Here is a 6,289-nt window from a genome sequence, read left to right on the forward strand (position 1 = left end):
GAAATTGATAACATTACATGTAGTGTAATCAGTCTGGAAATTTGTTGAAATTTAGAGGGGGTGAGATGTAACAGGTGCAATTTGAATTTGCACTGTTCCTTTAAATTTTTATATGCTTGTTCAATAGTGCCTCGTTTTGAGGTCAAGGGTAAGAGCCCATCTGCGCAGGAGCAAGTCACTCCGGGCTTGCTTCTTTCAGGTGAGGCTGCGTGTTTGAGGTGCTCTGATTTATAATAATATCATTTTGATTTTTACATGTATTTTGTTAAACTATTGATCGGTAGATATATGTTTATGTTATAAGATACACATATAGAGCATTATGTGTTGTGAAAAAATGTTAAAATAATTTTTGTATGCTAACTCCGGGCTTGCTTCTTTCAGACCCGACGCTGCATGTACAAATTAATAAAAGCTGTTGATTTACGAAAAAAAGAGGAAAACAAGTGTCAACGCAGAGTACGTGGGAAGTGGGGTTACATAGGCACTGCAATTTGGCACGCACTTAGTATCCTCTAGAGGGCAGCAGCAGTTATTTGGGGTTCGTTGCAATTGAGGTAAATTTCAGTACGCAGCTGGGGACTATGTTGAGCTGCCAAGCTCGTTGCAATTGGTATTAACTTGCATATAAGTTTCCTACCTATTCCATTTTTGGTACCAATCAATGATCATGAGAAACCGTTTTCTGACAATCTAAATTAGATACATTTTACTAAGGCTAACTTCTTTGCTGATCTTGTCGAGTTTTTTTTTTATTTTTTTTAAAGTCAACAGTATAGGCTGAGACATGGATCAATGTGTAATAAGATTAAATCGTATTCCTGTTTTGCTCAAATGAAATGTTGTCACTTCTTTATTAAATATGAATATTATTTAATCTGTCTTAATATAAGCATAAGTCTATGTAAAATGCGCAGAGGTTTTCAGATTGCCAGGAGCCGCTTTCTCATACCGCAGTATGAGAAAGCGTGGTTGCCGTCCTGATCGCCGTGTTGAGACTGAAACGACAAGCTGAAATTGATTCACATTCCTGCTGCTGGAGCCCAGACAGCGAAGTCTGCAAATTCAGGAAAGTGACTCTGTGAAATCTTCTCTATTATGCATACTCTGTGAACCTACGTCAGTTTATAATTGCATATGTGCACATTCTGAACTTGCCTTTTGTATTGTTTATATTAATTACATAACGGATATTTATTGTCTTTCATTTATTTAAATCACTTTTTTTAAAGATTGAACGCTACCGTATATATTATACTGCTTGTAATTGAATATGGACATTTTAAACAATCATATATTCTCTTCTTCTTTGTAATTAATTAAATTAGATGGTTTTACTACATAAAGCTATTGCCCATTTAAGTCTCCCGTCCCCCTTATTGCTAATTTAAGTGGTACTAGAGTATGTTAGGGCTGGTCTCTAAACACTTAACTTGTTGTGTTCATTTTCTATCGAGTGGTATTCGACATTAGTAGTTTAGCTTTACTGTTTTGGTTCTTTGTTTATTTTCTCATTGTTTGCTTTATCATATCTTGACATTTTATTGCTTTCGATTGAAGTGGTTTATATTTGTTTTGTTGTTGAGGGTCAGAGACTAGCTCTGACCTATACTGTTTACTGTAATTGTCGTGGAGCATTGTTTTAACTATTGTTTATTAAATTGACTGTTCTCCTCTTACCCTGCATTGATTCGCTGTATAAATATAATCATAATTATTTTCTGTTTCTATCTGCAGTACCGGACCTTACTGATGATAAAAAGGTGGTGGCAGTAAAACCAGGATAAAATATACTTCTATAACACATTTAGCATAAAAATAAGGGGTCACCAAATTAGAGAAGTATCCTGCCTCTAAGACAGCTTATTTACTTATTTTTAAAGAAAGGTAAATGAAACGAGGACGTGGTTCTTTTTTTGTAATTGTTTTAAAGTATTTGTATCATATACAGTACTCAACTATCAATGTAAATATTTAACAAATTAAATGTGCACCTGAAGACCTGAAACTATTGTATGTCATTATTGCTAAAAACATCATCATAAAATAAATAAAACATGTTCTGAATTTCACAAATGTGAAAATAACTAGTTAATAAATTACTTATTCACGAACATATGTTTCTCAGAGGGTACATGTGAACTGAAAGTGAATATAAACTTAATTCAATAGAAAATATGTTTCCAGATACTTCTGTATTAATGTTTTACAGCCCCTCCTATTCTGATGGGCTATTCTAATGCACAAGGTGTTATAACCACGAGATGCTTCAATGCGTAGTTAACATGGGACGGTAATGTGACATGACAGCTTTCATTTCCGCAATTGTCGCCTATAGCTACACACGAAGCAAAGTCGGTTGCACACAGATATACAATCATCATGGATAACGAGAAACATTCCAGCACAGTACAAATAGTACCTGTATGTGTTATTATTTACAGTAGTCTAACCTCTTCACGCAGCGAGAGTGATGATTCTGGCGAGGATAGCCGATAGTTTGTTTTAGCATAAGTCGGTGTATAAACCCACCCGAAATTCTCTGTGATTGGTTGGAAATATGAACATTGACTGTTCAGTAATTCTGCAGATTTGCATGCGCTGTACAGCCGCTTTTTAATGCTGCTCGTGCAACCTTCCTTTAGTCACACCAAGTGTCATTGTATTGTAATATATGGAGCGCCATTTGTGCCAAAACTATCCAGCTATTCATTTGTCAATTCAGGAATTGGTGAATTTGTCCAGCAATTCGTCAATTCATACAGTAATTCATAAACGTATTTGTTAATTCATCTAATAATTCACAAATGAATTGATCAATTCATTAATACGAAAGGCTGTACGGACCTGCACATTTCTAATCAACCAGTCGAACTTCCAACAAACAGACAAACTTCCAACTGTCAATCTCGCACTGTGCTGAAAACACTGCAACCTTTCTAGCCAATGGGAGCACACACTAATATTTTAACCAATGAAAATCCAGCCTCACTCAAAACTGCTTGAGCCAATAATATTACAGTTTATTAGAAGGGCGTTTCAAAAGATATTCTTTGAACAAGAGATACTTGACTCCGCTGATTTCACTATGTAACACAATTTTGGTTCCTGGGTAGTAAGTGTTATTTCCTAATTGCTTATGCCTCAAAAGTATAGAAAATGGCTATTATTCCCCACAAACTTTGCTTTTGTGACCAGGACAGTGATATTTTGAAATTTACCTATTTCCAATGATAAAACCGGCGAATTTGTGTCTTTTCGTTCACATAAAGTCAGAAAAAAACAACATATGAATCCAAATTAACATGTATTTATACTAAAGTAATACAAAAATGACTACAAAAGATTTAGAAGCGAGTAGTTTTTCGAAATTTACGATTATACTGTAAATCACTTTCACGAATCAGCCCCCAAATGTAGTCTCCCATCATGTTCTTGTTATACTGTCCTTGGTAGCGGCGTTCAAAGTCCAGTATATCCTGGTGGAAGCCCTCGCCTTGCTCCTCCGAGTACGCTCCCATGTTCTCCTTGAATTTATCAAGATGAGCATCAAGGATATGGACTTTGAGGGACATCCTACAGCCCATTGTGCCGTAGTTCTTCACCAGAGTCTCAACCAGCTCCACATAGTTTTCGGGCCTTGTGATTGCCCAGGAAGCCCCGAACAACTGCGACAAAGCTGTTCCAAGCCGCTTTCTCCTTACTAGTGAGCTTCTTGGGGAATTCATTGCACTCCAGGACCTTCTTTATCTGTGGTCCGACGAAGACACCGGCTTTGACCTTTGCCTCAGACAGCTTAGGGAAGAAGTCTTGAAGGTACTTGAAGGCTGCCGACTCCTTATCTAGAGCTCTGACAAATTGTTTCATAAGGCCCAATTTGATGTGCAGTGGTGGCATCAGCACCTTCCGGGGGTCCACCAGTGGCTCCCACTTGACGTTGTTCCTCCCCACAGAGAACTCGGTCCGCTTGGAAGGGTCCACCATGCAGAAGTAGCAGTTGCTTGAGTGGTCAGTGGGTTCCCGCCAAATTCTTGGGATAGCGAACTTCATGGCTCTCTTTTCCCCTCTGTACCATCCTACAAAAATACATTTATTTCACCCATGACTAATGTGTAAGAGATTCTCGCAACATTTTTCATATATGATATATTTTTTCAATAACATTGAAAATTGTAAAACATTTTAAAATTAAAAACTTTTACAATTTTAAAAATTAACAAATTTTATAACATAAAATCCGAGCAACAATTGTCCATCTTACCTTCCAGAGTTTTTTTGCAGTGCTCGCAGGTGAAATGAGGTGCCCAGGGTTTGTCTTGATCCCCGACAGGCATGCCGAAATATGCCTTGTAGGCCTCACACATCTTAGCAGATGCCTCCACGGAGTACTTTTTCGCTCTTGTCTTGATAAATTGGGTGCAGACATAGCAAAATGCGTCTGCCGGATGCTTGCAGCCTCTTGATGCCATCTCAGAAAAATGCAGATATGTATCCACTTAGGCAGCTGGAACTAAACTGAACTGGTGGGCTTAAGGCCCCTGTATTTATACTACTATTTATATTACTGGAATTCTAGAAGTTTCTCCAAGTTTACTCAGCACTGAATCTATCTGGAATGTTCTGGAAAATAGGTAAATTTCAAAATATCACTGTCCTGGTCACAAAAGCAAGGTTTGTGGGGAATAATAGCCATTTTCTATACTTTTGAGGCATAAGTTAAGAAATAACACTTACTACCCAGGAACCAAAAAAAAAAAAAATTTGTTACACGGTGTTTTCAATGGCGACTTGTGTCTCACTGCGCGCAAAGCATTGTGGTATACACAGAGGGTTCGACAAAAAAAAAAACTATGGAGAGTCAATGGAAGCATAAAATGTTGCTGGTTTTCGCGATGTTAAAAAAATCCATCAAATTTTTGAAGAAGATTTCACATTTGCCCAAAGCCTTTTGAAGAAAACGGCAACATTAGCAAGTTATGACAATCTGTAATTATGAAAAACGTTATGTTCCGAGCACTGTCCCATTTGTTGGCGCATGCGCAGAAACATCGCTCTAAATAAGTGTATTGATTAAATCATTTAACAGTCCGGTAACACTGGTTACTTTAGAAATACATAACAACATAAAATATTATCAAGACACAGCAATATAGTACGGTAAACAAACTACCGGCAGCTACTTGGAAAAAGTAGGTAAAAAAAAGGTAATGTTCTTCCGTATATTTGTTATATAATGATTTCACAAATAATTATCATACATAAAAATAGTAATAAAATATATCTGATATGATATAGCTTTTAAATTTCCTGTTACCTGCTTCACAAAGCTGTCGATTAAATATTATCATTGATGACATGTGCGATCAGCAGCAACTGTATTTACTGCGCGTGCGTCGCGGACAGTGCTCAGAGAAAATAGCATTTAAATTACACAGTTTAAAAAAAAATGCTACATAACATGTTTTTAAATAAGACCTAAAAATGCAGTCTGAGATGTATCCACTATATATATATATATATATATATATATATGCAGTGCCTTGCAAAAGTATTCAGACCCCTGACTAACTCTCTCATATTACTGAATTACAAATTTCGTTCTGTTTGTTATTTTATTTTAAAACACTGAAACTCAAAATCAGTTATTGTAAGGTGACATTGGTTTTATGTTGGGAAATATTTTTAAGAAAAATAAAAAAACTGAAATATCTTGCTTGCATAAGTATTCAGCCCCCACACATTAATATTTGGTAGAGCCACCTTTCGCTGCAATAACAGCTTTAAGTCTTTTGGGGTAAGTATGTACCAGCTTTGCACACAGTGTCGGAGTGATTTTGGCCCATTCTTCTTGGCAGATTTGCTCCAGGTTGTTCAGGTTGGTTGGACGACGCTTGTGGACCGCAATTTTCAAATAGTGCCACAGATTCTCAATGGGATTGAGATCAGGACTTTGACTGGGCCACTGTAGGACATTCACCTTTTTGTTCTTGAGCCACTCCAGTGTTGCTTTGGCCTTGTGCTTGGGATCATTGTCCTGCTGAAAGGTGAATTTCCTCCCAAGCTTCAGTTTTTTAGCGGACTGAAGCAGGTTCTCTTGTAGTATTTCCCTGTATTTTGCTCCATCCATTCTTCCTTCAATTTTAACAAGATGCCCAGTCCCTGCTGATGAGAAGCATCCCCACAGCATGATGCTGCCACCACCATACTTCACTGTAGGGATGGTGTGTCTTGAGGCATGGGCAGCGTTAGTGTGGCGTCCACGACCTATTCTCTATTTAACTGTACAGGT

This window comes from Acipenser ruthenus, chromosome 4 (assembly GCF_902713425.1).
Source record: "Acipenser ruthenus chromosome 4, fAciRut3.2 maternal haplotype, whole genome shotgun sequence".
NCBI lineage: Eukaryota > Metazoa > Chordata > Actinopteri > Acipenseriformes > Acipenseridae > Acipenser > Acipenser ruthenus.